The sequence below is a fragment of the Schistocerca serialis genome, chromosome 4, assembly GCF_023864345.2.
Source record: "Schistocerca serialis cubense isolate TAMUIC-IGC-003099 chromosome 4, iqSchSeri2.2, whole genome shotgun sequence".
In the NCBI taxonomy this organism is placed as follows: Eukaryota; Metazoa; Arthropoda; class Insecta; order Orthoptera; family Acrididae; genus Schistocerca; species Schistocerca serialis.
This window is the reverse complement of record NC_064641.1, coordinates 733,526,449-733,535,604: the sequence shown is the minus strand read 5'-3', so window position 1 is coordinate 733,535,604 and position 9,156 is coordinate 733,526,449. Positions and strand designations below refer to the sequence as shown.

The 9,156-nt window shown below is 39.6% G+C and overlaps 1 non-coding gene across 1 annotated transcript; it reads right to left on the bottom strand.

Moving 5' to 3' along the window:
- Window positions 1-5,526: 5,526 nt before the first annotated feature.
- Trnap-ugg (transfer RNA proline (anticodon UGG)) lies at window positions 5,527-5,610 on the bottom strand. The gene has a single exon. It is a non-coding gene; the product is annotated as a tRNA-Pro (tRNA).
- Window positions 5,611-9,156: the final 3,546 nt, after the last annotated feature.

Below are 9,156 nucleotides of genomic sequence, written 5' to 3'. Positions count from 1 at the left end.
AAGAAACAGAATATTTGGTTCCGGACAGTGGATAATGCGTTTGTTTTGTGAAGGCTTGGCAGAGAGGAACTAGTTCGTTTCCACAAACGTCTCAACGAGATTAATCGGAAAATTCAGTTTGCCATGGACGAAGAGGCGAGTGAAAGATTAAATTTTCTTGATGTGCTAGTTTTCAAGAAAGAAGACGGAAGTATAAGCCACACGGTTTGCCACAATCCCACGCACACAGACCGTTACGTACGTCGGGAGTCGAACTACCTCCCACAACAAAAGCGGGGCGCCATTGAAACGTTGGCGCATAGAGCAAGAAAATGTTCGAACCAGAGCTGTTTGACGCGGAACTAAATCATCTCAGAATGTATTGCTCAAGAGTGGTCTTTCAAAAATGGTTCAAATGGCTCTGAGCACTATGGGACTTAACATCTATGGTCATCAATCCCCTAGAACTTAGAACTACTTAAACCTAACTAACCTAAGGACAGCACACAACACCCAGCCATCACGAGGCAGAGAAAATCCCTGACTCCGCCGGGAATCGAACCCGGGAACCCGGGCGTGGGAAGCAGTGGTCTTTCGTTCGCTGAGGTCAAAAGAGCTTTAAGACCACCGCGCAGAAATCATACCGATGCACAAGCGCTTGTGTAATTGAAAGTTTTTCTGCCTTTCATTAAGAACGTTACTAGACGCCTAGGAGAAATCTTAAAAAACTGAATAACGCGGTAATCTACAAATCCACACAGCAGATACAAAATCACCTAAAATTGGCCAAGGATACTCGCCGACCGCTGGAAAAAGCAGGAATTTATAGGATTCCTTTTATTTGTGGTGTACTATAAAAAGAAAGTCAAGAAACGACTAGAATGGAGGATATTGATAGTTCAGCTGTTTCGGAACATGTTTTGCAGTCAGGAGACCACCACATTCATTTTCATGGGATTCAAGAATTGGGAGCCACAAGCGGATACCGTGAAAGGCTATACAGAGAGGCCATAGAGATTGTAAGGCACTCCAGGAATTTCAATAGGAAGGAGGAGCACGTGATTCTGGTGTTGAAGTAGATGTGTAAGAGTCTTCCACCATGGGGTGACAGCAACAGCGGACGACGACAGGCGACAAAGGCCAATTTCGCCCGTGTATTCAAAACTTGTGACGTCACGCCACTGCGCATAAGCACACGTAAACGGAATTTTGACGCAGTCAGTAGCTAGTCTGAGTGTGAATCGGACACTCAAAGAAGCTACGATCCGAGATGAAAATAGTTCCCGACCACGGCAGTTTAATAGCGCGGAGTTTTATTAATTTCTTGATTCACACCTGCAAGTAAGATTGAGTCAGATGTTTTCAGTGTGACAAGACATATCACCGTCGCTAGATGCCATTTGTCAGAGGGAATGGTGGGCAGGCGGGGTGTAGCAATACAAGCGGGTTTCCCAAAAAAATCCATTGTGTAAGCCGCCAGGAAAGTGGCCGCAGGTACTGTCTGGTGATTCAACTGGAGAACTGGAGACTGCGCGGAAACGTTGCCAGAGTTCATGTGCTTTACTCTGGCCCCATGTAGAGACTTTTCAAAGCGAGATCGAAAAGGCTGGTATTCTGTAACCAAGACTTACAGGAGGGAGTAACTCAGCATGGATCGTTCACTGGGTAGCATTGCTACTTGAGCCCATGAATGACAATATGATACGGTGGAAAGTTCAGCATCAGTGACAAGACAACAGAATGGGGAGCTTACAAAGTGTCTCGTTTTGTGGGAAGGTATGTGAAGTACCTCTACTAAACTTCTGCCCTGGAATGTTCTATGGCACAGAACCACCCTTCAGTGACACTGGCGTGAAATTAAACCTAACGGAATATTTATACGAAAATTACTAATTTGGGCTCCACTGAACTTTCCCTGTAGTGACGTGCACGGTCGGATATCAGCTACACTTTCTGTGAATATTTTCTCAAATACACATACAACAAAACATTCGGGACAAAAATTGGTCTTTCATATTAAATCTCCATGAATAAATAAAACGTGATCGTAGTCACCTTTGTATTAACATGGACTAAAAAACAATTATCCGGCTGGGTTCACATACCTTTGAATAAAATTTACTTATGGCTTTCGCAGTTCTAGATGACCGTGACGGCAGTACCCTCGGCTTGTTTTGACAGATTTCCTGAATCAGTATAGTGGTCGTAAAAATGGTCCACATGTTTTTCAGTAATCGTCATGCATGAACCTCCAGCTTTTGGAAACTCATAGTTATGCAGTAATGATACGATACAGGCTCTCAAATACAAAAAAAAAGTTGTTCAAATGGCTCCGAGCACTAAGGGACTTAACATCTGAGGTCATCAGTCCCCTAGAACTTAGAACTACTTAAACCTAGCTAGCCTAAGGACATCACACATCCTGCCCGAAGCAGGATTTGAACCTGCGACCATAGCGGTCCCGCGGTTCCGGACTGATGCGCCTAGAACCGCTCGGCCACAGCTTCAAATACAAAAATTTCATTTCATGTGCTTTGGCCTCCACTTGACAGTTGGTATATTAACAGGAACGACTCCTGCTGTTCACAGCGTGTGATCTATAAGATCCCTACTCTTGGTCTACAAATTCATTTGATGCTGCATGATGAGTCGCTTTTCAGAATGACTCGCACACTTCATATTACCAATCTCAGTACTTCACGAAAAAGAAGCCAACCACCTCCACATGTACTCCGATGTGGGGCGCCTTGCAAGACATACTCTATAAATGGGTTCCTAAGCTATACCAGCGCGGACAAAGCTCAACAGCTGAGATTGCGTCAGATACGTAACCAGGGCGTGGACACAAAACAAGGACCAGCGGAAACATAAATCGGGAAAACATGCAGCTTAGGTGTGGCCAATCACATCAGTACAAACGAACATCAGTAACGCTAAGAACATGCAGGAAAGTGAATCTGCAACACATTTTCTCATTTTATTTATCAATATAGTAGAAATAGCAAGCAAGTATGGAAATTATACATTACAATCATATTCTTTCGAACTGAATGACTCACATTCAATTAATTACAGCAACCCTTGGATGACACAAATCATTAGTCAACGGCAAACATGTTCTTAGACTAAAATCGCTACTAAACAAACTAAACACAAATTAAACAAAGTAATCCTATCCTAATTTGAGTCCATAACAACAACCCGTTAATGATATGCTGGGTTCTCATTACGGTGCTCGTCTGACGGATTTGGAGACCGCACCTCTAAAATTTCTTCTTCCTGATGTCTCCTATACCGATCTCCGCTGTTTCGCTTGAAACTCCGATTGTTGTTCCTCCAGTTGTTTGTTCACTCAGACCGTCGTACTTCTGAATGCTGTTGCGCATAAACATGTGCTCCTGATGATTGATCTCTGTTGATTTTCTCGTATAGTAGTTTCTATTTGACGACTCGTGAAAGTTTCCATTATGATTCCTTCTCTTTTCTCGCGTATTTAGTGATTCATAGGTGAACTGTGTCTCTCTGAGAAAACTTTTAATTCCCTCAAATTATCTCCACATCTTCCCACAAGTACTCGTTAATAATTGAATTGTGATTTCATGCACCAGAAACGGATTATTTCCCTTGTGTTACATAGTTCGTCCCAAAATTGATTCTTCTTTACTAATGATCAAAGAGTTTCACAGGGTTTCTTAATCGCAATGATTTTACATCCATACACATCACTGTCTCTTCTTGCCTTCTGTTCTGAGTCTCACGTGCCCAACAATAGTGAGGAAAGCATCTCTGAATTCTTACGCATTCTAGGTGTGGCTGAAATACCCCACATGTTCTCGGCTACCAGCCCTTCCCTATGTCTTCAGATAAATTCTAATTTGTATCCTAAAAGCCAAGAAGGTAGCATCTGTCTATCAAATTCAGCTATCCAAGGCTTACGATGTAATGTATTGACACTGTCTCAATATTTACAGAAACTCTCCATGTTCAAATACGTGCCAATTCCTAAGGGACCAAACTGCTGAGGTCTTCGGTCCCTAGACTTACTCACTACTTAAACTAACTTAAACTAACTTATGCTAAGTGCAATACACACATCCATGCCCGAGGGAGGACTCGAAACTCAGGCGGGAGGGGCCGCGCAATCCGTGGCATGGCGCCCTAAACTACGCGGCCACTTCGCGCGGCAAAACTCTGAACAGAGACATATCATTACTTGTAGTCGTTATTTCTCATGCTTCTGATAGGTGTATTTCTTCCATATGATGGGTGACCCAATTAAGCACAAAACTGCTATTTCCTTCGAAACTATCTTCATCGCTAATCTGTGAAACACATTTCTTGATTAGCACAAAATTGTGTGACGGATTGGACTCAATCACTGAACTGGTGGTGCAGTAACTTGTGGTAACACGTAACAGTTGATCGACATACTGCGGATTCTACTAGCTTTGTTGGCGAAACTGATCGTCCTATTCCTTGTTGAAATGTTTGTGATACTGACTACAACATCAATATATCTGGAATCTACGTCTGCTTCATCTCATTTTCAGTACTGATCTAATTTCTACCTGGAACCATTACTTTAACTTGTCACGTCTTTTTCTGACAGGTGCGGGTACCAACATCTTGATCCTTGTCATAGTGTGTACAATGCACGCCCTTCACCTGTGGTCAGTATCTTTAGGTATCTCCTGGTGGTCCATCTCTTTCAGAAAACGGCATTTCACCTTATACGCGCAGATCTCGCGAAATGACTACCGATATCCCCACACCTCGATTTAGTGGTACGAAATACGACACATAAGATAGGAGAAGTTCAACGCCTGCAGTTCCTTTTAAGGTTACTGACATCATATTTCTTATTATAATTTACACCAGACTGGCTAAAAATAAAAAAATAATATAAGAAGAATTTCAACCTCTACTTACTTCTAAACAACCATGAATCCGTTGAAAGAAATTCACCTCCTCTGTTTAGTTCTTACACCTACAATTCGTTTTTGATCACTCTTATACCGATTCTGCACCTGCACAGATATATTTCATCCGGATATAGAATTTTCTGCAGCAAATATGACAAACAACAAAAGACATACTGAGAAATTCACTCGCATCAATGCTCGCTCATCATCTGTTGGTGTGCTATGACTCTCTTACTGTCCTTATTTCTTTCTGTGCGGAGTGCCTGTACGGTCTGCACAAACCTCGCGTCTTGTATGATTACTTGGCACTCCAGGGCCAGTCAGACTACACTGTATACGTTTCGTACGACGTAGAGCTATCCTTACACTGGCTTAAATCCAGTGGAACTTCTTGTGGATTTACCTGACGTGAGACACTAGATACTGTAACGTAATTGTGCTACTAACGCGCCAGAAACAACAAAAATGTTTATGACTGTTTTCCATTTTCCCTCAGAAAATAAATCTTATCCACCCAACAAATGGTTCAAATGGCTCTGAGCACTGTGGGACTTCTGACGTCACCAGTCCCCTAGAACTTAGAACTACTTAAACCTAAGTAACCTAAGGACATCACACACATCCATGCCCGAGGCAGGATTCGAACCTGCGACCGTAGCGGTAGCGCGGTTCCAGACCGTAGCGCCTAGAACCGCTCGGCCACTCAGGCCGGCTATTCAACCAACACTTGAATATATATATCACACTTCAGAAAATGAACAACGCTGTTATCGACGCCGTGAACAACCACAACGCATGTAACAAAAACCATAGACCACGACACTAACAAAAATTCGCGCCAGCAACTGTAAATACCGCGGGTCTAAATGGTCACAGTCCTGTAACATAAGTAAACTAACTGGTAATTAAACTGAAATTTTCTGACTGTAAATCTGTTCTGAATAAAAAAGCTCAGTCCTGCCAGGTGTTGAGTTACTCAACATTATTGACCTGATTGCATCACAAAAAACTCCAAAAAAAATTCTGAAAATGCTGACAGGGAATGAGAATTTATGTAAAGTGTCTCGTTTAGTGAGAGGGTATTTGGGGTACATCTATTGAACTTCTGTCCCGGAATCTTCTACGGCACAGAACCACTCGTCAGTTACGCTTAAGTGAAATTAAACGCAAAGGGATAGTTGTACGAAAACGAATAATTTGATCACCTGGTATTGAACCTGTAGTTGACACAATGTATAACACTCCAGAATAACTCCTGTTGTGTCCTACATAAATGTACCAAATTAATAATACATCTTTTCACATAAAAAATGACACTCAAGAGAACAATAGATTTATTACAAAAACAATAACGAACTTGGATATGAACAGGCATAAACAATCTTCATTATATGTAAGCTCCTGCTTAATGAGATGAAGTACTCGTATGACCGATGTATGGTTGACAAGGTGGGGAGTGGTGGAAAATCAGCTTGGACTTTCACTTTATCTATGGATGCTGGGAAATGATTGACTGTTTCGTCCGACTGTGATTGTGAACCGTGAAGCTGTAGGCTACCGCGATGCGTATAAATCGGACAGCGACTGTTGGTATTCGAAAGAGCACTCCGTGGATGGTGAAACTGCGCCTTAAAGGTTCGTAATGTGCTGCAGCCGTGGATGCCTGCAATGCTGCAAACTAGGTATCTCCATCTACTCATCTCGTTCCAGGATCCACCACCGAGTCTCCGGATTGAATCCAGATGTATGATCAGCCTCCCCTTGCAGCCAACATCCGACCGAATACACACACCAGGCCAAAAGTCAACTTGAATACACTCGCGGCCAGAGCCAGAATCTATTTCCCTAACTTCTCAGTCTCTCCGCAATCACTTCCAAAAATACCCACTGCAAAGCACTCTAGAAAAGCTAAAACAACCAATCACAATGCAGCAGCGCTACTCTAAGCCAGTTGCATAATTCTCTGCTCTCAGTAAAATTCCCTCCAGAAAATGGGCAAATTCCGTTCCTCTAATCATATTGCTTTCTATCACGTAGAACGAGCGCCCACAAGCACGTCTTAGTAGAATAAAAATGGAGATTGTACCTCATTTTTCCCAAAATCTCAAAAATCGTAAAATTACTTGAAATTCTCTCCAAATTTCACACAGAGAAACGACCCATTTCATCAAGCATTTTCCCTATTTTAAGCATTTTATTTTAATTTCCTAAGAAAATAAGAAAAATTAATTCAGTTTATTACGATTATTTTACATTTTTCTTTTTTAAAAATAAAATTTTTGTAAGAAATTACGAGATTCAGTTAAATCGTATTTTATATTTTTATCAATTCCTGGGTGGATGCTCACCCACACTGAGATTCCATAATGAATCAAGCATAAAATATCATTAGTAATCGATATATTTTTCTCTTGAAGTAAGGTATGTAATGTAAAGTAAGTCAGGTAAGAATTTTAATCGAAAACAGCACCAGCTCCATTCACACTAAAAATTCCAAATCATGAGATTCATTATTATTATTTGTAAATTTCTTCATTTTGTTGTATCTTAGTTTAAGCTTTTCATCCATAAAAACTTGAAAATCTTAGCCAGTTATTACTTCCAAATATCTGTCTGATAAAATAATTTTAAATTCGTTATTGAGCTCCACACAAATTTTTTCTCCATTAAAATCCCAAAACGCATCGTATACTTTCAAATAATCATGTGGTGTGTCTAAGTTCCACATTTCTTGAGGAAATATTTTGTATCTATTGTTTTGCAAATATATTGTTCGTAGCATAACATGATCGTAAAGGGATGAATCTGCTGTCTCCTTGTTATCACAATTAATCTGAAACACAACAGAAATAGAATAAGGCATGTCACATTCTACTGAGTTGTAGTAATTCGTTATTCATGACTCGAAATTCTTCCTACCATTCCATCCAGTGTCGTTAACAGTTTGCAATTCATAAAAGGATATCGGTATTACGATTTTTCAGTATAATCTTTCTCGCTTCTAAGGATAAGGTTCATATTTAACCATAGATACATGAATTTCTGTGCTTTCTACTACAATCTTACATTCACTTGGCAGGGCATGTGTTTCTTCAACTGCAGTTTCGTTGTAATCTGCCCATCGATCAATAGCAACTCAAGCACTTGAAGTCATGTAACAATCACAGTTAGATCCTCTTCCCGCACCACTATTTTATAATCTTTAAAAAATCTACCAAGTATTTTAAGTGCATAAAGCACTCCATCTTTCTTCTTCTTCATTTTACTGTTGGTAAGTACATGTCCTTCCATACAAATTTTATAAGCAAGAGATGAACTTCAATTTCATACAACTGATGATGCATAAAGGGATGTTCAATTACAGAGAAAACGTTAATACGTTTCTTTATGGTTACAATGTCAAATAGTTTTTCAACATAGTTATTGATTAAATTCCATCGCATATTTGAGTACTAAATATGGAGAAAAAAATTTATGGAGCTGAATAATGAATTTAAGATTATTTTGCCAGATATTTGAAACTAAGATTTTCAGTTTATTGCACATGAGAAGATCAAACTGAGAAACAATAGAATTAAGAAATTTAAAAATAGTGATAATGAAATTCATAACTTGGAATTTTTGTTGTGAATGCAGCTGGTACGGAATTCCATTGAAACTTTTACCTTACTTACCTCACCTTACCTTACCTTCCTTACTTTGTTTTAAGGGAAAAATATATTTATTACTAATTACACTTTATCATTTGTTTATTACGGAGTCTCAGGGTGGAACAGGCGTCCACCCTGGAGTTATTAAAAGTACAAAAAATTATTTAAGAAAAACTTCAAAACTTTTATTTTTTCTTAACTGAACAATGTCTCATAACTTCTTACAAAAAAAATATTTTTTTAAAAGAAGAAAAACATTAAAAAAGTATTTTTAAAAAATCGATTCGTTTCACTTATTTTCTTAGGAAATTCGAAATGAAATGAGTAAGGGACTGGTATATATCCCTGAAAATGATCAAAACTTTTGAAAAAAAAGGCGATAACGCTTGAAAAATGGATTATTTCCTGCGTTTCCCTTGGTTATTTAATAGTAAAAATGAAAATAGGGATTGTGGGTAATTTCTCCCGAAAAATCGGGAAAAACTGTGAAATATCGAGGAATTTTATGATTTTGGAGATTTGAGGAAAAATAGGTTACAATCTGCATTTTCATTCTACTCGTCTTCAGACGTCAGCGTCGGCATCCCAAAGGAGGTACAGTTCCT